At 40.6% G+C, this 26237-nt stretch overlaps 1 long non-coding RNA gene across 5 annotated transcripts in view; it reads right to left on the reverse strand.

Moving 5' to 3' along the window:
- The window catches only part of LOC142827856 (uncharacterized), a 109655-nt gene that overhangs the window by 59752 nt on the left and 23666 nt on the right, over positions 1 to 26237 (reverse strand). For all 5 annotated transcript variants that reach the window (XR_012902637.2, XR_012902633.2, XR_016349156.1 and 2 more), the window contains exon 2: positions 8722 to 8891. This is a non-coding gene — a long non-coding RNA (uncharacterized LOC142827856). The remainder of the gene's footprint in view (positions 1 to 8721; positions 8892 to 26237) is intronic.

Consider the following 26237-nt stretch of genomic DNA (forward strand, 5'->3'; position numbering starts at 1 on the left):
CAACACACAGGATTTTATACTGGAATTTCTATAGAGCAGTGGCTATATTAAGAGTATTGAACTCTTGGTAGTAAAAGTGAGCACAGGCACATCTCATCCACATGCAAATCTGCCACACCATTTGCATTTTTAATAGGCTCTTGTCAAGAAATAGCCAAGATTGTAATAGCAGGGATATTATAGGTGAAGACAAATCCTAAGTATTGCTTCAGTAGTTTGGGTAAAGTAAAGGAACAAAGAGAACAAGTCTTTTCTTTCAAGTTCTGTTGACCTTAACCAGGAAAAGTTTTTTCTAATAAAGGGTATGTCTACACTTCAGTACAACACCTGTGGCTGGTCTATGTCAGCTGACTTGGGCTCATAAGCTTGGGATGTGGAGCCACAAAACTGTAGTTCAGATTCTGAATTCAGGCTGGCTCCTGAGTTCTGAGATCCCATGAGGATCTGATTGCAAACATCTATATTGTGATTTTATTGCCCTGCACCCTGCTGTGGAGGGTTGTTTTTGCAATGTAGACGTACCTTAGGAGTCATAACCTTAGCTGATATAAATAGGTGCACCTTCACTGAAGTTAAGGTTTTGCTTATTTATATCGTTGAGGATCTGGTTCTACAAAATCCCAAGTCTACAAACACTTATGCACATGGATAACTGAATGTGATCAGTCCTGTTGAAGTCAGTTCAGCTCCTTGAGCACATGAGTAGAGTTAAGCCTGTATGTTTTTGCAGGATAAAGGCCTAATTCTTAAATATGTTTTCATTTTTCAGTATATTAATGGCCTAGAGGCCACTGTGAAAAAATTCTATACATCTCAAGGTCTATTGTTTGAAGTAAAAGCTTCCACAAATGTTTACATAGCAAACATAAGTCTGTCGGCATCAAAAGCTATGCTAGGAGTAATTCATTTTGAAGGTAGCAGGCAACTGAGCTGGATAACAGCCAAAAATTTTATTTAAGCAAAATTGAAACTGAAATTGCTTTCCTAAAAGACAAAGTGGCAAAAGAGGCCAAGAGGAAGAGTTTGCCAGAGTTACATGTACTTTTGGCCAGGGTGGTATTTTTAGTTCCAACTGTAGAGCTAGTGCAGAATTCTATTTTCATTAGCAGTGATTTTACAAACCATCAGGGATAATTCAAGGTTTGTGTTACCCTGCTGAAGCTCAATCAGGTTGCCAATTAACACAACCAACCATTTTTCCTTTAAGGGAGAATTACCTGAAGATGACTGACAACTCTTTTCTATCCCAAGAAGTCTTTATTATTATCTCGTTTAACCTGCTTCTGGTTTTCATTACGACTTGTACACTATCCCAGAAACTAGACAAGCCTTGTACAATTTCTGATAAAATAGAAGCCCGTGAACAATATTAGAATTCATTGTGAAGAGGAAGAAATGGCAAACTTGTTTGTTTCAGATTTTGAAGGTGGACAGATGGAAAATATAAAATACAGCTCCTTTTCATCTGAGGCTTTGTGAGAGGGTATGTTAAAACATTAAAACCAACTTTCTGACAAAACAGTAAAGAAACTGGTATTATTTCTATTTTTAAACACTTGAGGGGTGCTAAGGTACTGCATTGACGGTGGCCATATACTTACATAGCTAGAGATGGAAAGGAATGTTCCCACATGAAGCAGTATATTCTGCACTGGCACTGAAGATTATTATGGGCTAGATTGTGTAAGGGTTGGTATGTACCTGTGATGCTGCTCAGAGAATCACAATTCCTGTCTTGTGGGGAGTAATTAAATCATCCTTTTTCAGGAGGAACAATCCATTCTTCCCTCCCTGGGTATCCAGCTAGCTATTCTGGATAAGTGAATGGCAGACTTGCACTCTCTTTCTCTCATTGGCCTCAAAAATAGCCCCTATTCTCTCTCCACTGCTTCTAATGCTGCCCTTACTTGTATGTAAAGAAAGTGAGAGAATTTACTCTCCTTTATCCTGCACAGCTGAGTAAAGCTGTGGTATTGTAGTCTTCTGTGATTATTAATGTTGTAGCAATAAATAGACTTAAACTTTTTTATCTCCATCTAAGAAATTTTAGACCCGAGTTTCAAGATTGAATTGTCCATGTAGAATTAGAGTCCTCTGTTCCCTGTCTGTTATATCCAAAATCCAGCCTGAATTTTGAACTCCAACAATTACAGATTTGGAACTATAGTGCAGTTACCTATCAGAGAGAAAACACAGTTCTGTAATTCCTCTCTCTCTCCAACACAAAAATTGACTGGAATCTGCTCTGAACATTGGTTGGTAATAGTAGTTTATAGAGATCAAATCTGAAGAGCTGTTTAAAAGACCCAAGGGAAAATATAATCTAAACTCACAAGAACAGCATTTCTGATTGTTCTCACATGTTCTATATAAGAATTCCCTACTCCTGCAATAGATAAAGGCAGGTCAGATAGTTACAAGACATAAAGTTGGACTCTGATGAATGTTCAGAAAAAGAGGAACAGGGAACTCAAAATACAAACCTGCTCAAAGTTGGAATTTGTAAAACTACTCCACATTTGAGTTACTCAAGCACTAAAAGGGTATGTCTACACTAGGTTGTTAATTTGAGCTAGGTAGGCAAATCAGGCAACCGGAGTTGCAAATGAAGCCCGGGATTTAAATATCCCAGGCTTTAATTGCATGTTCCCGTCTGGCTCCATTTTAAAATCCCCCTTAGTCCAAACTAACTGCTCGCAGCTACACATGGCTACATGAGGAGTAACAGTTAATCCAAACTAAAGACTTTGTTCAGATTAACTTTAAACTGCCACGTGTAGCTGCAGGCAGTTAGTTCAGACTAAGGGAGATTTAAAAATGGCGGCCGGACGGGAACATGCAAATAAAGCCCAGCATATTTAAATCTGGGCTTGCCTGATTTGCCTACCTAGCTCGAATTAATGAGCTAGTGTAGACATACCCAAGAGGGCTTGAAAATATATTCAGATGTGAAACACCTTCAGGGACTGTAATTTTCAGGGAAGTTATGTACCAGCATATATACAAGCTTAAAGAGATGATACCTTGCCAGTCATAAGTTTAGTGAGACAATAGAAACATTATATGAATAAAAGGAAACTTTCAGTTTCTTTAGTTTTCTCTTTTCCAGTCTCCATGACCTACAGTGAGCAACTTCTGCCTCTGGAGCTGATTTCATGCTGGAAAACACCCTTGCCTGTTTTAAAACTGTCTGCCAAAGACAGAATGTGAACAACAATGTCAGAAACATCTTAAATAAAACTTTGAGCCCACTGTTCCATTTACCTAACATTTTACTCTGTTTTCCCTTTCTGTTCAGGATACCAAAAATATATCTACTTAGGTATCTTATTACTGAGCTGATAATAAAGGCAGTTAAACACACACACACACACACAAAGACAGAAACCCCATTCTTTGAGAAAGTCCATTAGAATGTAATTTTAATTTTCTATAAACTAGCCTAATTTTATATCCTTTATAAAATTAGGCTAGCCCTGTTTTAGTGATCCTAATCCCATGTGGCTTTTGTTGTTACGCAATATTCTGAAAGTGTTTCTCTATTTTAACTTCTAAGGACTGACTAGCATTGAGAACCGCTTCATAACAGGCCAGCCTCCAGTAAGCCTGATAACTTCTTCCATAGCAGGCTGGTGGTTCCATCTCTCCATAGTGCCAACCAAAGAATTAGGTGCTTGCATAAAAAGTGTAAAAAGTATTACTGTAATTATATGCATAGGGACAATGCTAGAGAGAAAGCATTAGAATCCTGAGGGAAATCCTAAGCACATTAGATCACATAAAATATACTAAACAAAGTACTAACGCAGAGACTTTAAGGAACATTCCTACAAGTCTGTTCTGGCACAGGATTGAACTATGTGGCTTGCCATAAATCATTTAATCCTGGTGTCTAAACCATTTTATTGCAGTGACTTTGATAGTTTGTAGAGTGCCCTCTCCTGTATATCAGAACTGGTCAACTGTGTGTCACCATCATTCATAAATATTTTCTTTCAACTAAGGCGCAAAGAACATGATTCTGTGGCAAGAAAATCAGTTCTGAGCCAGTTATGGCTTTTGTTACAATCTGATTCTAGGAAGGTGCAATTTTTTTTTGGAAAATTATATATTTGTGTTGCAGTTATAACAGAATTATGTCATGAATGTGTGAACACCAGGGACTTACCTCATATGAGACAAACACAAGGAAGGGACAATAGCTATATCTACACTGTTCACTTTAAGATGGTGTGGCTATACCACTGCAGATATGCCATTGTAAGATGAACTGTGTGGCCATTCTTTATCACTGACAGAGCTTTCCTGGTGACAAAATAAAACCACTTCCAAAAGGTGTGGCAGCTTCATCACCCAGAGCATAGCTCCCACTGACGAAGTGTTGTTCACACTGGCTCTTTGTCACTAAAATGCATGTCATTCATGTGTGTTTTTTCACAACCCTGAGAAATGAAAGTTTTAGCAATAAAAGTGCCAGTCTAGACAAAGTCTTAAATTCTGTCTGACATATATCTGGAGTAATTCCTGTGAAGCACAAGCAAAGTAGTTGGTTTTCATGGTTACTGGATTTTGGGGACATAACCTCCTTAGATTCAGGCATACGAACAATAACCAGGTTACAAAGGGACTGTGATTATCTGAAGGTCCTTAATTATCAACCAATCCTAAAATTTGATGGAAGAGCGTCTTGTTAGGAGTATGGTCCACTTAGCAATCATTTCCTTGCTTACTACTATTTAGCAACACTTCTTACTTCATCATGACACTTTCTATCTCCATCTCACTGCTTAGAACTCAGGAGAGACCTAGATTTCTCCTCTTAAAAAGAGAGCCTTCAACAAGCTGGAGTAATTATCCCTATGGCAACTGCTGCTCTTGGAAGTGGCTGGCATGTCCCTGCAGCCCCTGAGAAAGGCAGAGCAGGGGGTCTCCTCATGCTGTCCTTGCCTCCATACACCACTCCTGCAGCCCCCATTGATCAATGATGAAGAGCCATGGCCAGTAGAAGCTCTGGGGTTGGTGCCTGTAGATGACAGGCAGCACATGGAGCTGCTGCTTTCAGGAATAGTGCAGGGCCAAGGCAGGAGTAAGCCTGCCTTAACTCTGCTGCTCCATCCCTGGGGCAATATTAAAGAGTCTGCCTCCATGCTTAAAAAAAAAAGATGTTTGGATGAATATCTGTGCAAAATGCATCAATAATTTTCTTATATGGTGTTCCATCAACCGTTTCGCTATTCCGAATGGTTTATTGCAACTTAAATATTGATTTTTCCACAAATAAATGAAAGTTTCACGAAGATGAAAATTTGTGAACTTTTGAACTGTTCTGGTGTAAAAGGGTGAACAAATTTTAGTTTCAAAGTCCCCTTTCACTCAAGATAGTCCAATTTACATGCAGAAATGGGATCATATTCCCCAGAAAAAGATTAATTGCTCACCAGAAACATCCCAAATTTTATACACTTTTCTTAATTGCCTAGTTTTTTTAGTACATAAAAAAAAACCTGTAATATAATTATTTTTGTCTTTCCTTGTGAATATTTCCTCCTCCAATGTTATACAAACTGCAGTGCAAATCTTCCATGAAGGGTAATAATAAATACATAATGATAGAAATGCCTCCACACTATTTATGTCCATGGTATTAAAATAGAGAGTTCTGTTAATCCACCTGCACGTTTGCTTGCTAAATCCTCCACCTCTCTTGAAATCAGAGATTGATACAGACCTCATGGGTCAAATTAATCTCCAGTGTTATCCCACTGAAATCAATGAAGTTATACCAGAAATGAAGTTAATGCTATATGATGTTTATATTGGTTAGCACAGTCTCTCTTTCTTTACTTGAAGGGATATCTGGGATTCATTAACCTGTTGGACCAAGTATTATATGAAACATTCTGTTAATCTGAAAGGCAGATTTAATGTAATATTCTCCACAGCAAACAAAGAAATACTTCAGATTAGAGGAAGTCTCAGGTCATCTCAGAGTGAATCATTTGCAATTGGTTTACTATCAAATGGCAAAGAAGAAAAATATAGAGCTAAACCAAGATATCTGAAAATGTCTTTGAATGTCTAAGGAAAGGGACAAATTAATGAAGCCAGTCTAGGTGATAAAAAGATAAAGTTTGCCTGATTTGCCATTCTTCTACATCAGTTTTACACTAGTGTGACTTTAGTGACTTGGGTGGAGTCACACTGGAATATAGCAAGTGTCAGAGCATATAATCAGAGCCAATGTTTCCATTGATGGAAGAACCATAATAATATTTTATAGTCTTCACAACAGTCAGTATGTCCCAGACCCTCAAAGGTTTTCAGATGCTTAGTTCCCACTGAAACCAGTGGAAAATAGGCACCTTTACGGATCTGGGCCTCACTGTTAGATGGAAGCTATTTTTGTCATGATTTTAAATGACATTCAAAAGGTGTCTGTTTTTAAGAAAGGCACTTATGAAATACGAACAGTTTTAAATCTTTCCTTCTCTTTCCTTCCTTCTCAATTCAAACAAAACTCCTTGATTTTTGTTTTTGAATGAGCTCTCTCAAAGGATACAATAATTTCACAACAAAGATTGTGGGATAACAGCTGAGCTATCTGTAAGCTGTAATGCCACAAATTAGTTTTATATAATTATTATATATATATATATACAATAGAGCCATGTGTGGGTGTGTGTTTGGTAGCTCTGTTGTATATTATAGATTTAGTTAAAATCAGTGTTCAGCTGATGTTAACATTGAGTCCATATTAGGAAATGAAGGATGAAAACATTACAGCGATGTTGTAATTGTCCCAAGAAAAAGTATTATGAAATCAGGAAATTCAGAGTTAGGGCTCAATTTAAAATAAACCCTAATATAATACTGTATGGAAATGCACATTTAAAACACAGTGGCTACGTCTAGACTGGCATGATTTTCTGCAAGTGCTTTTAACGGAAAAGTTTTCCGTTAAAAGCATTTCCGGAAAAGAGCAGCTAGATTGGCACAGATACTTTTCCACAAAAGCACTTTTTGCGGAAAAGCGTCCATGCCAATCTAGACACGCTTTTGTGCAAAAAAGCCCCAATTGCCATTTTCGCCATCCGGGCTTTTTTGCGCAAAACAAATCTGAGCTGTCTACACTGGCCCTTTTGCCCAAATGGGAGCAGCATAGTACTTCCGCAAGAAGCACTGATTTCTTATATGAGATCGTTGGTGTTCTTGCGCAAATTCAAGCGGCCAGTGTAGACAGCTGGCAAGTTTTTCCACAAAAGCAGCTGCTTTTGCGGAAAAACTTGCCAGTCTAGACACAGCCAGTGACAGTCTTAATTCTACCAGATATTAATCATGTTTGTGATTAGTGTATATAATTTGTAGTCCCAGATTCAATTAAATTGATTTTTAAAGACTCTGTTATTTTCCCCCTTATGGCATTATTATAGGTTTGAATACACTTGGAATTTTCACTATGAAAATGCAGTTCACCTAAGTGCTTAGGCATAGATTCACAAAGGCTGCGACTAGACTGGCATGATTTCCGGAAATGCTTTTAACAGAAAAGTTTTTCCGTTAAAAGCATTTGCAGAAAAGAGCATCTAGATTGGCACGGATGCTTTTGCGCAAAAGCACTTTCTGCGGAAAAGCGTCCATTCCAATCTAGACGCGGTTTTGCTCAAGAAAGCCCTGATCGCCATTTTTGCCATTGGGGATTTTTTGCGCAAAACAGTTTTTAGCTGTCTGCACTGGTCCTCTTGTGCAAATACATTTGCGCAAGAGGGCTTTTTCCCGAATGGGAGCAGCATAGTATTTGCGCAAGAACACTGACAATCTTACATTAGATCGTCAGTGTTCTCATGCAAATTCAAGTGACCAGTGTAGACAGCTGGCAAATTTTTCCACAAAAGCATCTGCTTTTGCGGAAAAACTTGCCAGTCTAGATGCAGCCAAAGTATTTAGTTGCCCCTAAGCCACAAACCTATGTCAGGGTTTGGCTAAATCCTCATTTTAGGTTCCACCATGATTCAGAACCTCCTAGTGAATCCTTTAGGCACCTAAACTCTGTACCTAAATTTTTGCAGTAAAAAGTTCCAATTTGATCCAGTCTCAACACAACCAATTTGGGGTCACAAATTTTTGGATCCACATTTTCTTACAAAGCCTTAACACAGTCCTTGAATTTAATTTGTAGAGCTTTTTGTTTAGACTAATTCACTTTTTTATGCTTCGGGGGGAGCCTAGTTAGTCTATACAGGATAAACTTAAAAAACAACAAATCGTCTGGTAGCACTTTATAGACTAACATAACACATAGATGATATCATGAGCGTTCGTGGGCACAGACCACTTCAATCATCTGAAAAGTCATCTGAAACTCCGGTCATTTGAAGAAGTGGGCTGTGCCCATGAACGCTCATGATACCATCTTCATGTTGTGACCATCAGTTTTTTATCCCTTCCTTTCATACTTTTTCCCATTAACATTTGTTATTTTAGGGTTTGTGATATCTTATGAACTTTCACATACTTTTGACTGTTGAGCCTACAATTATAGTTAATATGTAGGCCCAATTATCACAACAGGCCTGCTTTCCTTTCTTCTCTTAGGCTATAAACAGCATAACTGCCCCCAAATATAAGTTACCTCACAGCCCTCTCTGAGCAAATACATTTACACTTAATGAGAAAGCATAAAAAAATAATAAAAAGAACCTACATATAGGCTAATAAACTTACCAGAGATCACTCCCAACAAAGGCACTGGCAGGTGATCTGTCCTTCAAATCCTCATCAAGATTTTTTTGTCGTGGTTGTCAGCTCATAAAAGCTGTTAACTCAGAACAAGCACCCCTTGAATGAATCTGAGAGTCACTTCTTTGTACAGTTGGGTCTTTAATTTTGGGACCCTGGGAACAAGTAAATAAACAGACCCTTAGGTTAAATGATTGTGAATACCTGCAAATGCCAAGTACTTTAGGATGGTATGCACTTTCACAGCCATGTGAGAAAGAACCCTATAAAACAAACAAACAAACAAAAAATTGCCCAAAACAACATTAGGTGAATAATTTTCAATCACTAAGGTAGTTTTCATGTTGACAGTATGCCAGAGGATAATTGATGTGTTTAATAACTGATGTACACAATCTGTCCTATTTTTGATATTTATTAAATCTTAGTAAATATCTTTTTCAGGTGCTCATTTGGTATGTAATTAACAATCTATGTAAAATATATTTTATATATAAGGAAATAAAACTATTTGAAAGATATTTTTAAACTAAATATGAATCGACTATAAAACATTCATTACTACAGAGCTGTCAACTGCTTGATTGATATATTTCAATGAATACATTTTAATACTTCACTAATACATGGATGGAGAATCTATAACCCATGGGGTAGATCTAGTCCTGATTTACTTGCATCTGACCCACGTTAAGGCTTGGGGCTTACACGCACACACATGCACACATGCGCATCAGCACTGGCTGGCCTTCCTGTTGAGTGAAGCCCCAAGCTTGTCAGTGAGTTTTGTTTTTTGATTTTTCTTTTTTTGCTTCTTGCTTGTGTGTGGCCCCTGACAGATTTTTCTGTGGGTCAGTGGCCCCCCACTGAAGAAAGGTTCCCCACCTCTGGACTAATAGGTAATGTTAAGCAAATCCTGTCCAATTAAACCAAACCAAATCTCTGCTTGAGATGCTGAATTTAAATTCAGCCCTATCTATACTCTGAAGGAATCTAGCAAGGATTTTTCACGTTAAATTCTGCCTCTCTTTTTCTCTCTCTGATTATGGGGATTCAAACACAGCCATTGATTTCAGAATGCATCAGCCGTTTCTAGCAAGACCCAAAACACTAGAATAATAAAGGTTTTGTTTGGCTGGTCTCAGCTGTTACTCTGGAGGTCCATATAATACACTAGAGGGAATTTTGCAATGAGAAAAACATTCCCAGCAATCCACTAGCGATTTTATTTAAGAATTAGTATTCATATGGAATCTAGGCACAGAAACTTGAGCTGTTCCTGGATGCTAGATAAGAAATACATTTTTCATTTGGTTTCAGCTGCCTTAACGGAGAGAGGTAATGCAGTAAGTGTATTCTGCTGTACCAGCTGTGACCTCACTGGAGAGAGAAAATGGGTTTTTGCTGTCAGTTTCTTGTTCTGTTACAGATCTGAGTTTTACTCCAGAATTACTTCCAGCCTAATTGCATTTGACCCAGCACTCTTGCTGTGCTAGTGTCAGTCAGCGTAACTGGAGGCCCATTTACAGTTAGTATTTACACAGCAAATATAATTGCTTGCTAAGCCCTAAAAGCTTCAGCCTTATGTGCTTCCTCATTTTGATTAAAATATAGGTGGTGTCTTTCAACTTGCCAACAAAGGCAACACAGACCTGGGTATTTACATGCCCTCAGTGTAAGCCGCCTACAGTGAGAAATACTGCTGGGGAAGTAAATGGGTCCTGCTTTGTTAAACACAATTTTTAATGAAAAACAGCAATTTCTGCTTCGGCATAAACACCAGCACTTACATTTAACAGAAAAACACTAATATATGCCTATTACCATCATCATCACACCCTGAAATTGCAATGCTGTTTATTTGTTTGCAAAGCTTTTAATTCCCTCTACCTTTGATGAAGATAAGTAGAATACTCTGAATATGAGGCAGAGTATTCGTGTCATTGTAAAACCAAGATATAAGGATCCACTTGTTTGCACTTGCATGCTGAGATTTGCTTAAGTTCTGTTTTGATACAAGAATGAAACCATGACAAAACAATTGAGCTTTACTGGTTTGCAGTGAACACCAAGGAAATTCGCAGAGTTCTACATGAAACCATATATAAATCCAAATTACCAGAAAGTTCAATTTTGGGGAGAATTTTATTATTCAAATGTTAGGTGCTTCGAAACTCAATAGAAATATGTCTATACTGATACCTTCAGCAAATTCCAACAATAGTAATTATAGGCCCAATCCTACAAGGTGCTGAGCATCCTCTTAGAGGTGCTCAGTTGCCTCAGCTTTCATTGGAATTTTAACAGGAGCTGAAAGTGTTTGAGTGCTTTGCAAGATCAGGCCCTACATTCTTCCTATCCACTAAAGATGTTTAGCACAGGGTAATTGACAAATCAAATAGTGGATGCAAAAGGCCCGTCCACCTTTGAAGTGACCCTGGGCTCCACGCAGGGCTGCCGCTTTGAAATGCCATGAGGAGGCTCCATGCAACATTCAAAGCGGCAGCGCTACATGAAGCAGCTGACCCCAGGCTCCGCATGGCACTGCTGCTTTGAATTACCCTGTTCTTCTTCCTCCCTCTTGCTGCCTCTATCTAACAGAGGCAGCAAGGGGCTGGGAAAGTGACTAGTCGACTATTCTGTCAACTATCTGATAAGCATTTGCTTATCAGATAGTCAACTAGTTCACATCCTACTATCCACTACTCTCCCCATCAAGATGAAGAATAGTTATGTGGTTAGAGCACAGCAGTGTGAGTAAGCTGACCTGTCATAATCTTCTTCTGTAATGGACCCAGAAGTGGAAGAGGTAGAGGAGGCTTCCAGATCTGCTCCAGAAGGATAGATGACAGTTTGCCTTCCTAGAGTGGCCAAGGTTTCTGAGCTGCCATATCTCCTTTTGGAGTAGGGAACTGACTTTAGGGAGCTCTGACACTTCTGTGTTAAGCAGCAACATGCTGAGGCAGAAGCAAGGTCACTGTTTTGTGGACCTATTGGCTGCTTCTCCTTACAGAGCAGGGACATGGCTAACTGAAAGAGAATCCACAGAGGGAATTTAGTAAAATTCTGAAGCATGGAGAGGGAAGGTTGCTTTTCCTCAACCAGGGATTCTTGTGCTTAACACAGTAGAGAGGAGGATTTACTTCTTAACTTAGGGATTCTATTCTCCCTTTGTTTGCAGGGTGGGGACAGGTCTGTGCCAGCCGAATGTCAGTATTGTGTTTGTCATCTTGGAGCATCTATGAATCATGAATGTTATGAAAGCCTGCAGTTTTACATTTTTAATGTGCCTTACATCTGTATGTCTCTGAGTTATCTATCTATATGAACAACAGCTGACATACCTCATTCTGTCCTGCTGCCCATGGCCTCTTCCGTACAACATGTTCATCAACACAGAAGGAACTAATTATTTTTATAAGGAAAATGTCACCAAATCCTTTTGCAAATACTTAAGATATTTTTGGCTAATCACATTTTCCTAATCCTAATACAGCTGTTTCATACTGAGGCAAAATATAATAACATATGATGAATGTCTCAGAATCTCCTCTCTGATTTCGTGAGCTCTTTTACGCATATAGCTGGGGCCCAGCAAAAGTAGACTGTTGTGAATATAAACCCAGAAGTTGGTCTGTTGTGAGGGCACTTTGCATCATATTGCCAGCATAAGTAGTCCTAAAACTTGTATAACTAGCCAGCAGAGGACCATCACAGTGAACGGCATAGCAACACACACATCACCCCTTTGAGACTGTCAAATGAGGGGCCAGCTCATGCTAAAGCCATTGGGCCTGACTGACCAATGCATAGTTGTAAACCATCAGGGCTGGCCTTACCATGAGATGAACTGAGGTGGCCATCTCAGGTGCCAGACTTTGGGGGGGGGGGCACCATTAGGACCCAGAGTGTAGCAAATTGTGTCTGCTGCTGATGCAGCGAGGGAATATGCGGGTGTCATTTGAGCTCCTCACCTCAGGTGCCAAAATGTTGTGGGCCAGCCCTGTAAACCACTCTGGCTCACTTGTGTTTTGTAGATGATAGTGTCATAAGAATGTGCTTGGTGTTGAATCATGAAATGCTTGTAGACTGCTATGTGTTTAAATCTTACTTATAATGTCTGTAGCCCATGTCATAAGGGAATATTTAAGAGTTTGCCCTATAACAAAAAAATGTTTGCTAAGGCTATGTGAACACTACGGCATGTGCTGGCATAATTTATGTTGCTTAGGGAAGGGTATAAATACCACCTTTGAGTGGCATAAGTTATGCTGGCCTAAGTGTGTGAGCCTGTGCAGCTTCTGCTATTCGTGGAGGTGGTTCTGTTATGCCGATGAGAGACTTCTCCTGTCTGCACAGAGCCTCTTCATTATGTATGCTGCAGCAGTGTAGTTCAATTGATGCAGCTGCACTACTGTTGCGTTGTATGTCTAGGCATGCCCCAAGACTGCAAACCTCAACTGTCAGAAGATAAGCATTACCAAGTGTGAAATACTAGTTTACCACAGTAGGGCTGCGTCTAGACTGGCATGATTTTGTGGAAATACTTTTAACAGAAAAGTTTTTCCGTTAAAAGTATTTCCGCAAAAGCGCGTCTATATTGGCACGGATGCTTTTGCGCAAAAGCATCCGTGGCCAGTCTAGACGCGATTTTGTGCAAGAAGGCTAAAATGGCGATTGAGGCGATTGAGGCTATAGGACTATGTTATGTATATTGAAATACAATACTATGTTTGTATAGTTGAAAATTAGAGATAGTAAAAGCTCATAAGGAGCTATTCTGGTGTACAGAAGTAATTTTCATACTTCTCTGTAAGGAGACCATACAGAAGGAGTGATGTAAATGGGCCTTAACGTAAATGAGAAGGATGTTCAACGGTTCTTAGGTTTTGTAAGATATATTATGGGCTCTGCCATCAGTTCATTTATCATTTCTCCCATGTACTTTAAATCAATGGGTTCTTTCCATATGATGATTCGATTTTTAAAATATTTTTATTATTAAAGTGAAACCTTTGCTACTAGGGATAAATTGACATTGCCAACCTTTGGCCCTCCTCTCCAAAAAGCGAGGCATATACTACAGATTGTTTGATTACGATGTACGTATTTAACTACTGTACCCATTTCTTTTATTTGAATTTTTATTTTCTCAATTGTGTTCCTTGTTGTGACATCCTGGATCAGTTTCCATTCTCTGTTAAACCCACTTGAAATGCAGAGTAAACTGCACTGTCAGTAGAGTTACATCAGTGTGATGACAGAACTTGACCTACTTCAACTTAGTGATGGCCATACTGGGTCAGCCCAAACATCCATTTAACCCAGTATACTGTCTTCTGACATTGGCCAATGCCAGATGACCCAGAGAAAATGAACAGAACAGGTGATTATTAAGTGATCCCTCTCCAGTCACCCATTGCCAGTTGCTGACAAACAGTGGCTAGGGACACCATTCCTACCATCCTGGCTAATAGCCATTGTTAGTTTTATCTTCCATGAATTTATCTAGTTCTGTTTTGAATCCTGTTGAAGTCTTGTTCTTCATAACATCCTCTGGCAAGGAGTTCTACAAGTTGACTGTGTGTTGTATGAAGAAATATTTCCTTTTGTTTGTTTTAAACCTGCTACCTATTAAATTTCATCTGGTGACCCTCAGTTCATTTATTATGGGAACAAGTAAATAGCTTTTCCATATTCACTTTCTCCACACTAGCCATGATTTCATAGACCTTTACCATACCCCCCCACCCTTTAGTTTCCTCTTTTCTAAGCTGAAAAGTCCCAATTTTATTAATCTCTCCTCATATGGCTCAATTTCCCCTTCTCTTGCCCTTTCTTACTCCTTTATCCTCAGTGCGCCCTGAATGGGATTAATGTCTAATAACATCCAAGTTCAAGCCTTGACTCCTTGACAAGGTTAAAAATATACCAGCTGCCATATCTACTAGATAAACTATTCTCTGCACCTAAATATTTGTTCTTTTTGCAAACGTTCCCCAATGAAGCCCTTCCTTTTTTTTTAAGGATGTCAAGAGAAGCTTATTTATACACACTGAGCACATGCTCAGTGATCATTTGGTTAATCATGACTTTTGGCCAGATTTTTAATTTGGTAGCTGTTAAGGTATTTCTCAGTGTTGAAACAGATATATATGTATTATGTGAATATACTGAACATTTCCTATTGCTTCCTGGGGCCTTCCATCTGGGTAGCTCCAGAGCCTGGCAATTGAGAGGCACTATTTTAAATATTTCATTTAAACAGTTTCATAGTAGTTCTGAATAACAGTTGCCTTTAATACAGGAAATAAAATATAGCGGCACATCTATTTTATAAGCTATATTGAAAACTCTTCATTTAAAAAATAATTATTTGCACCAGCCAGAGTTTTCATTAAAAGGGTTACTGTTAATCAATGATGTTCTTAAAACAGTTTATTTTTGTCTGTGCCTTAACCCAGCTGTGAATTTTAATGACTTAAGTCACCCAGTCAGCAGGATGTGGGCTTCGATTTGGAAAAGAAATGTGAAGAGTGTTCAATACAATAATCAAGTTGATCGCTTGGAATATAACATATATGTGATGGGGTATACAACCCCACACTGGGCAACAAGGGGCTTGGGAAATGCTCTAGGCTCAGTCAGCCTCACTTCGCCATACCTATAGGAAATGCACCAACTGGACTTGAGCACAATGGGTCTCCTTGCATTTGATGAAATGGTTTTGACCCAGGAAAGCTTATGGCTAAATAAATCCGTTAGTCTTTAAGTTTCCACAGGACTCCTTGTTGTTTTAACAGAAACAGACTAGCACAGCTACCTCTCAGACTAGTATATATCAGTATTAATATATAGTTCTTACTGAATATTCCAATGAGGTTCTGTTTTATTCTCATTTTAGGAAATTCTGAATAAAATTATCCTGTGGTAATTAGGGGAATGCTAATATTCCCATTTTACAGATAGGGCATTGAGGCACAGGAGGTTAAAAACCAGAAGCCAGGGCCGAAGAGTGCAGGTGTGTTTCCCCAGTCTCAGTCTTGAACCCCTAGGCTGTGTCTACACTGGCTGCCTATTACGTAATAGGCATGCTAATGTAGAACTTTGGAAAAGGCAAATCCGCGGTGGATTTAAATATCCCCCGCGGCATTTGCATTTTCATGGCCGCCGCTTTTTTCCGGCTTGGAGATAAGCCGGAGAAAAGCGTCCAGACTGGCGCGATCCTCTGGAATAAAGCCCTATTCCGGAGGATCTCTTATTCCTACTTGCAAGCCCTATTCCGGAGGATCGCGCCAGTCTGGACACTTTTCTCCAGCTTATCTCCAAGCCGGAAAAAAGCGGTGGCCATGAAAATGCAAATGCCGCGGGGGATATTTAAATCCCCCGCGGATTTGCCTCTTCCAAAGTGCTACATTTGCATGCCTATTCCGTAATAGGGGCCAATGTAGACGTAGCCCTAATGTCTAGACCATCCTTCCCAACAAAACACTAACAGCTTTGGAAAAACTCATCCTTAATGTCCTAGTGAAAAACTATTTCACTAGGAGGGTGGTGAAGCACTGGAATGGGTTACCTAGGGAAGTAGTGGAGTCTCCATCCCTAGAGGTGTTTAAGTCTCGGCTTGACAAAGCCCTGGCCAGGTTAATTTAGTTGGAATTGGTCCTGCCTAGAGCAGGGGGCTGGACTTGATGACATTCTGAGGTCTCTTCCAGTTCTATGATTCTATGAATGTCCCATTAAACTATAATAAACTAATTATAAACTAATCTATTTATATTACTACAAAACTGTACATTTATATAATTTTACTATGATGGGGCTGAGTACCACTTTGAACCTCTACTATGATATGGTGTACCTGTTCTTCCTACCCTTTAACGGATTGCAGATAGTAAGTTTCCTAGAGGAAAGCTTCTATTCTATTCTATTCTATTTGGAAAGTACCTAATAAATTACTGGCTTTACATACTACTACTACTACTGCGACTAATGCTCTGCTCCTGTTAAATGTGCAGTTGAAGTGTGGCTGGCCTGATAAAAATTCCATTTCACAAAAAAAATTGAGGTTTTGACCTTTGTTTTAATTGCCCATCAGGACAAAAGCAAGCTTTTTTGAAATTTTTAGAGGAGGCCATCCCAGTATCATCAATAGCCCAATGTCCTCACCTGAGATATACAACATCTATGCTTAACTCTCTGCTTTTTTGGATTTTTTTTTGAGAACTCCAAATCACATGCAGAAGGGACATGAATGCACTTCTTTTACATTCCAGGTGAGTGTACTTAATCATCAGACTACTGGATATTCTGGACTGGGTCTGTCTTTCTCCTTGGTTTCAACCAGAAATTCATTCCTCAAGCTGAGAACATTTCATCAAAGCTGATACATTTTTGCACCTGGTTTCAATGAATCAACAATTTCCACTGCAAAATTCTAATCAGCTCTAAAATGAAGCTTAAGTGTGTAGGGTTCTAATGTTTCTTTATTTTTATTCTTAAAAACACAGTTGCATTGCCACATGCTACTTTTTTTTTTTATACGGAACATACAAAATACTGATATAAATCAGAGTCCCAACAATCAGGCTGTTGTGTAATATGCCACTGCCTTCCTCCCACTCACTACATGCCAGCCTCTCTGCAGGAGTTCTTCTCATACTGGAGCTGTGCAGAAAAATGTTCTTAAGATTCCGATTAATTCTTCAAGGTATAATGAAATATATTTACATTTTCTTTTATTTAAGAAAATATATTTCACTGCTGTGCATATTCCTCCAACAAGCTGTCATGTCAGATGCGTCGGAATGCTGATGTTAACATGATTATTAGAGCTGCATTTTTATAATCCTACAAATGAGGGGGCCTAATCCTTCCACTGCCAAACAGGAGGGAAGAGTAGAAAGAGGATGTAAAAATACTTCATGTTCCCTTGGTAAGTGGATCAGCACAGTATGTGTAGGGAACACTGACAGCTTTTCCATGGGACAGGAAAGAGAAGGTAATATAGTGGCTCTGGGCCCTCACACTGGACAAGGGAGCTGGCTACATATGCAGGAAAGCTCACATGGCATCTTGCGGAATAACAATGGAGTTCCTGTTGCAGCCTGAACTTCCCTGGAGACCCAGGATGAATTTAGTCTGGCAAACAGAATTCCTCCTAGGACTCTCACTACCACATAACTCATCAGACATACACTTCCTTACTGAAGGGATGTCCCTTAATAATGTAATCTAGCTCTAAAGATTGAATAGACCTATCTGGTCATCTAATCCATCTCCTTGACAATACAGGACTATTTCCTACAATATATATTTTCCAGGGCTTTGGACAGTCTTGTTTGAAATGACTCGTGCTTCTACTTTCTTTGGGACACTACTCCCCAATAGCTGTCACTGTTTAGAAAATGTCATAGCTAAGACATAGTTTAATAGATATCCCTGTTAAAGTTAAAAAACCAACAATGGTCCTGTAGCACCTTAGGGTACGTCTACACTACAGCGCTAGTTCGAACTAACTTAGTTCGAATTAGTTAATTCGAACTAAGCTAATTCGAACTAACGCGTCTAGAACTAAAAACTAGTTCGAATTAGCGTTTTGCTAATTCGAACTAGCAAGTCCACATTGAGTGGACTCTGAACAGGGCTTAAGGATGGACGGAAGCAGTGCCGGCAGTGCATCAGAGGAGGACTTAGAGCGTGGAGATGCTGTCTCAGGCTAGCCGAGGGCTGCGCTTAAAGGGTCCCGACCCCCACCCTGGACAGACAGTTCTAAGGGGTGCCCCGCTTGCAAAGAAGTTCTGGCTTGGAGTGCCCGGAGTACCCACACTGGGCACATCACACCACTCGGCCATCAGCCCAGCTGCACTTGCCGCAGGCTGCCATCTGGGGAGAGGGGGTAATTGGGGGGCTGCAGGAGAGCTTCCACCCCCAGAAGCCCGCAGAGCCAGCCCAGTCCTCCCCATCGGGGGCTTGTACCCCATTCCTCTCTCACCTCCTTCCACTTACCCTTCCCTAGCCCCCCTTCTTATTGATGTACAAAATAAAGATAACGTTTCTTCCAACATTGACTCTGTCTTTATTGAAAAAAACTGGGGGAGACTGGGAAAAGGAGGTGGGAGAGGGGAAGAGAAAGGCTGGGAGAAGGGAGGGCAACTAACATGATCAGGGGTTGGGAACAGGTCCCAGATGAAGAAAGGCTACAGAGACTGGGACTGTTCAGCTTAGAAAAGAGGAGATGGAGAGGGGACAGGATAGAGGTCTCCAAAAGCAGGGGTTGGGTGGAGAGGGTGCATTCAGAAAAGTTCTTCCTGAGTTCCCATAAAGAAGGACTAGAGGACACCAAAGGAAAGGAATGGGTAGCAGGCTTGAAACTAGTAAGAGAAAGTTGTTGTTCTTCCCAAAGCAAATAGTTAACCTGCAGAACTCCTTGCTGCAGGAGGCTGTGAAGGTTGTGGAGGTTGGGTCCATGGAGTGGTCTTAGCCAGGGGGTAGGAGTGGTGTCCCTGCCCAAAGTTTGTGGAAGGCTGGAGAGGGATGGCATGAGACAAATGGCTTGGTCACTGTCTTCGGTCCATCCCCTCCAGGGTCCCTAGGGTTGGCCGCTGTCGGCAGACAGGCTACTGGGCTAGATGGACCTTTGGTCTGACCCAGGACGGCCATTGTAAGCTCAGGGCTCAGTGTCGGAGGTCTCAGTGGACCCCCTTGATTTTCATGCACACCTGCTCCTGGGTGGCCAGGCTGGCAGCTCTCCTGCCCTAGACGGCCACTTTCCTGTGCCTAGTGCGGAGATCGTGGACGAGGTCCACGATGTCTGCACTAGCCCAGGAAGGTGCCCGCCTCTTGCGGTCCAGGGCAGGCTCCCAGGAGCCGCCAGCCTGGTCCTGGCAAGAGGGGGTGGGCTGGGGGGCATCGGGTGGGTGGCTCTGTGCCGTGCCAGGTGCAGGGTCTGCTAGCTGGGTGCTGGCAGGCTTGCACCTGGCACGGGCACCGTAGCCAGCCCGTGCCCCTTTAAGGGGTCCGGGGCTGGGAGGGGGGCATAGAGTTTCCCTGGTGTTGGCCAGAGTGGCCACCAGGGAAACCTGGGGAGGGCTAGCCTCCGACTAGTTCGAACTAAAGGGCTACACAGCCCTTAGTTAGAACTAGCTAGTTCGAACTAGGCGTTAGTCCTCGTAAAATGAGGTTTACCTAGTTCGAACTAAGCGCTCCGCTAGTCCGATTCAAATTCGAACTAGCGGAGCGCTAGTGTAGCACCTATTAAAGTTAGTTCGAACTAACGTCCGTTAGTTCGAACTAACTTTGTAGTGTAGACATACCCCTAGAGACTAACCAAATATATATATATGTAAATAATATCATGAGCTTTTGTGGGCAAAACCACTTCTTCAGATGACAAATATGGAGCAAGAAACCCAGAGGTTGAATTGTAAAGCAGAAAAAGAGGGAAGAGGGGGAGGAGGAGAAAAGTCTGTCAATTAAAGTGTCCATGTTAAATGAGGCTAACAGAGTAGGCTATACGTTCCTGATACTTAGCTTTTGACGTCATTTGGGTTTTCAATATAACAGCACATACAGTTCATGTTTTTGTTCAGGCCATGTGAGATGGTATCAAATTTGCATATGAAGGCAAGTTCTGCACACTCTCTCTCTAGCTGATTCCTGAAATTGCTTTGCAAGAGAATAGCTCCTTTAAATCCATCAGTGAGTGCCTGGGCAAGTTAAAATGTTCCCCCACAGGTTTCTCTGTGTTACCATTTTGAATATCTGATTTGTGTCCATTCATCCTGTGTTGTAGACATTATCCAGTTTGGCCAATATACATGGCAAAGGGCACTGCTGGCACTTGATAGCATAGATCATATTAGTGGATGTGCAGTTGTATTAGCCTCTCATGTGGTAGCTTATGTGATTAGGTCCTGTGATGATGTATAGATGTGTGGTCAGAGTTGGCACTGGGGTTGATTTCAGGGGTGGGTTCCTGGATGAGTACGTTTGAGGTGTGCTGCGAGGTAGCTGGAAAGAATTTGTTTCAGGTCAGGGAGTTGTCTGTAGGTGAGCACTGGCCTGTCTGCCCAGGCCTGTGAGAGTGAGGGATCATTTTCCAGGATAGGTTATAGCTTGTTAATGATGCACTGGAGGGGTTTGAGTTGGGGGCTCAAAGTGATGACTAGTGGTGTTCTGTTATTTTGTTTGTTGAGCCTATCTTAAAGAAGGTGATGCCCAGGTACTCATGTGGCTCTGTTAATCTGTTTTTTCACTTCCCTGGGTGGGTATTTAGGTTTTAAGAATGCCTGATAGAGATCCTCTAGGTGTTTGTCTTTGTCTCTGGGATTGGAGCAAATCTGGTTGTATATTAGGGCGTGCCTGTAAACAATGGATCAAGTAATGAAAGCTAGTGGCATGTAGATAAGTAGAACGGTTGGTAGGTTTCCGGTATATGGTGATGGAAATGTGGCCATCATTTAATTGTACTGTAGTGTCAAGGAAGTGGGTCTCTTGTGTGACTCAGTCCAGGCTAAGGTTAATGGTGGGGTGGAAATTGTTGAAATCCCCATGGAATTCTTCAATGGTCTTCTTCATTTGAATTCTTTGATTCTTCTCATTGATCCACATGATGAGAGCTTAAGTAGAGTAAGCATACTAGCGGGCAAGAGCTGAGAAAACATTGTTCAAGGTCAGCCATAAAGATGATGGCATATTGTGGGGCCTATAGCTGTGCCGCTGACTTGAAGATATAAATTGTCCCCAAATTGGAAATAGTTGTAGGTGAGGACAAAGTCACAGAGCTCAGTCATCAGGTGTGCAGTGGTGTCATTGGGGATAGTGTTCCTGACATCCAATAATCCACTATCATGTGGAATGTTAGTATAAAGAGCTTCTATATCCATGGTGGCTAGGATGGTGTTTTTGAAGAAGATTACTGATGTTGTGTAGTTTTCTCAGGATGTCAGTGGTGTCTCCAAGGTAGGTGGGATTTCTAGTAGCATGGGGTCTAAGGATAGAGTAAACAGATAATCCTGCTGTGTCTGTGCCAATGCTGAGATGATGGGTCATCCAGGATTTCCAGGTTTGTGGATCTTGGGTAGCAGATAGAAAACTCCTGGCTGGGGATTAGGAGGCGTGTTAGTATGGATTTGGTCCCGAGTAGTAGCAGGGAGTTTCCTGAGCAGATGGTCTAGGGTGTTTTGTTTTGTTTTGTTTATATTCTTTAGTGGGAACAGAGGAAAGGAGCTTGTAGAATCTGGTGTTGGTAAGTTGTCTGGCAACCTCCTGTTCATAATCTATTCTGTTGTTGATGACGGCAGCATCCCTTTTGTCAGCCTCTTTGATTACAATGTTAGAATTGTTTTTGAGGCTGTGTGTATCATTGCATTCCGCATGGCTGAGGTAATGTGTTTCATGGTGTTGTTGTTCATTAACAGTGTCAGCCCATGGTCATTTGTAGAAGCAATCGATGTAGAAGTCAAGACTCTTATTACGACTGTCAGGAGGGGTTCACATAGAAGTCTTCCTCTTGTGGGGCTGGGGATCCTGAATGTCAATGTATTGTTCAGTGGTATGTTAAGAAAGACATTTTATATTTCAATATCCTATATTCTGAAATGGGAGAGGGTGGATGGGAAGGTAAATTCCCCTAAAGCAGAGGTGGGCAAATACCAGCCCATGGGGGAGATCCAGTTTGCCAGGGTTAACTCCACCATTATATTTATCTGTGCCTCTGCAGGTAAGAGTGATTGCAGCTCCAATTGGCCATGGATGGCTGTTCCTGGCAAATGGGAGCTGCGGGAAATGATGTCCTGGTCCGTGCCAGTTCCTGCTGCTCCCATTGGCTGGGAACAGAGAGCCACAGCCAATGGGAGCTGTGATTGTTGGTAAATATAGTGGCTAACCCTGGTAAACCACTGCCATTTTATTGCCTACCCCTGCCTGAAAGAATATGAAGGAATTTTCTATAAACAATATGTATGTGCAATATATATTTATAATATGATCCCCAGAAAATAAGTGTTTTGGTTCACTTTTGAATCTGTGAGTTGATAAATTCCTTAGTAGATTATTATGCTAATTTACAGCAGTAGAGAAGGTACTTACTTCAGAATCAATTAGCTGTAATCTAACAATCCTGATACACGTATGTGGATAGAAGAAGTCTGTGCCCATTTGGGGTCATGAATAAAATTAATTCCACATCTCATAAAAAGTTGTTGCTAGCATTTCACTTCTAATCCCATTTTCTGTGTCTAGCATGAAATGTATTAATACTTTACACAACTCTTCTTAGAGAAATGTTGCAGCTTCTAGCTGACATTGCCCTAGGCTTATCTTTAGTCTTGTGTGTTTGAGCTTGAGAACACGCTCCACAATAGAGATATGAACACTGAAGAATTGTAGTGATAAATATGTTTTGCCTGACATGGGACTGGGTTGCAAAATTCATATCTAGATTCCATACTTTCCAAAGTTTTGGAACCTGGTGGAGAACTGGATCTCAGTTGTTTTCAAAACATTAAAACAATAGGAATTGTTTATGACATTTGGACCCAGCTGTGTGTTTGGATTTCTGAGCTCACTCAAATTCAAGAGTATTTGTATCAAGGGTTTTCAGTTTGGGCCCACCTTCAGTTTTAACTTTTCTTGTTTTTTTTTTTCCTTTTTAAAGGACAGAAGTTACTACACAGTGGGGCAAGTTCTTCTCTCTCCTTGGCTGCTTTGTAAGGCTGCCTCTTATAGTTGAACTAGTGTGTTTCTTCTTGGTTTGTGGTGGTGGTAAAAGGGGAAGGATTTAGGAAACATACAAGTTGGTATACTATGTCTATTCACACAGATTTGGGAACAGTGACAGAAGTTTTGAGACTATGTGAAATCACTGTAAGTGATCCCATTCTGAATTTGGGGGGACAACCACTCCTTTTACCTTCCCCCTGAACACCTCAGTACACAGTCTGGTTGACCAAACTATTTGACGAAGTCAGAATTTGGGGCGAAAACTATTTCCCTGCTGCTGTTGATTTTTTTTTTAAGATATTCTCTGAGTATAGCCCATCCTATATGCCATGGGTGGGAGGTAAAAAAGCAGTGGACTGCCAAGGTTAGTCCCCGGTGAGCTGTCACCCCTATATTTACATGTGCCTCAACAGGTATCAGGCAATTGCAGCTCTTGTTGTCCCTGGGTCACTATTCGCAGCCAATGGGAGTGGTGGGGAATAGAGTGGACTGGGATACTGCTTCCTACCACTCCCATTGGCTGCAAACAGCAATCCACAGCCAACAAGAGCTGTGATCGCCTGATACCTGTGGAGACACAGGTGAACATAAGGGTGGGGGTTGTCTGGGGACTAATCTTAGTGGACTGGTTCAAGCCCGTGGGCTAGTATTTGCCCACCCCTGTTATATTCAGTGTGTAAGGGATACAATTGTTGGAAATAGGGGACGTTGTTAATATTTACCAGTATAACATTCCAGTTATCCCATGGAGGGTTTGATCATTACAGTTTATCTTGAATAGTATACATTTTTGTTATCTGTAATGTATAGAGAGCAACCCTGTGGGAGTTAATAAAGCACATATTGAGAAGATTTAGCATAAAGTGAGGCATAAGGCATAAGGAATAAATTAATTTTAATACATATTTAAGAAGCACTTTTTTGGCTCAAAACTGTCAAGTCTAGTATGTTTATAAAAGCACACGTAGCATACTCTAGTTCAGAGTCTGTCAGCGTTTCCACTGTAAATCCTTATTTTCAGGGATTTATATTATAATTCCAACATAAATATGCAATCCAGGCAAAAAAACTTGGCATAAATCTTGGCCTGAGAGACATTTTCTTTAATGACTTTTTAAAAATGTGCCATTACTCAAATTGATATATAATAGTAGTTAATAAATATACTTTTATCTGTAAAATAAGGTACCCAAAGTACAAATTAACATTCTGCCATGTTTTGCTTTTGCATAACTTAAAAATATTTTTAAAGCTTAACTTTGCAAACCACTAATCCATATTACGTAACAGGACTTTCCAATATTTCAGAACAAATATTTTCCAAAGTTTTACTTTAAAGACTGACTGCTACTCAGAAGCACCTACATCCCCAGTGCTATTACAAGACACTGGAGGTATCCCGAAATAGCTATTATGTGTCTTTTAGCATGCCCATTATTTTGAAATATAACGGGTTTGCTATTCCGATGTCCCTGAAATTCATCCCACAAGGAGTAAAGGACGTTTTGGAATAGCAATTTATTTCTAAATAAGTGCTGTGTAGACAGCGCCACATTTTGAAATAAACTATTTCAAAATTAACTTGAAATAAGCTACGCAATTTGCGTTACTCAAATTGCGTAGCTTATTTTGAACTATGGGTGCAGTGTAAACGCACCCTTACTAGGTATTTCAGACCTATATTGATACTAAGTATCTATAGCATTGTGTTGTATAATGGGAATGCTGTGAAACTCTTCATTAGCCTATTGGCTTTTTCTGTCCATAGACTTTTGTAAGAGTCATCAAGCTCTGGGTATGTTACATACCATATGTGCTGCCTGCAATTCCTCCACACAACAGGGGACATTAAGGACAGAGATTCCATCTCCCCTTTGAAGATTTATATCAAAATGTTTAAACTTATGTGGAAACCAGTTTGATTATTTAATTCTTTTTATGATACTCCACAACCTTTGTACTTCCACAAACATGGAGTAGCCCTTGTGCCGGAAAGAGCTGGGCATTCAATGAGACTACTCTAACATTAGAACAAGGGGGAAGTGAAAGCAATAGAGTCCACAGATTTGTAAACCTTTCCAACTACTCTTTGGAGTCTCACACAACTTATTTGAGTTCATAAACCTTTCCCCCCCCCCTCATTTAAGACCATGTTTTTTTCCAGCTGAAACAAACCAATCAATATACTGTAAACTCTGTGCTCCATCAGAACTTCACAGTTGTCACTGTGCTGTACATTATGGCCACTCATAGCTACAGTGGTAATAGAATTCATCCTTCCTGCTTCAGTAGACAATCATGCCAGAGGGGTCTATATGGGGCAGTTATAGAGTAACTCTGGGGAGTGCCTCTATAAATCACATCCTTGTCATCAAGACTGTGTTGCTATGTAGACGAGCCCTAACAACTTCTTTGGTCCTTTATTACCGAAACGAGGTGTACCGGTAGTTCGGAATAGGAAGCCTAGTCCGAACTACCTAGTCCATGCCACGTGTAGCTGCGCGGCATGAAGTCCGCACTAGCAGACATTTAAAAATGGCCGTGCCCAGCTATATGCAAATGAAGCCCGGGAAACTCAAATCCCGGGCTTCATTTGCAACTCCGGTTGCCTACATTACCACCTTAGTTTGAACTAGGGTGGTAGTGTAGACATACCCAAACACCAATGTATTGCAGTGTATACCACAATGAATTTTACAGAATAACACTGGAACTGAACCCAGGTTTCCTGAGTCCCAGATTAGTGTTTCAATTATTACTATGACTATTTGGTATTA

This window comes from Pelodiscus sinensis, chromosome 3, assembly GCF_052426305.1.
Source record: "Pelodiscus sinensis isolate ZL-2025 chromosome 3, ASM5242630v1, whole genome shotgun sequence".
Taxonomy (NCBI): domain Eukaryota; kingdom Metazoa; phylum Chordata; order Testudines; family Trionychidae; genus Pelodiscus; species Pelodiscus sinensis.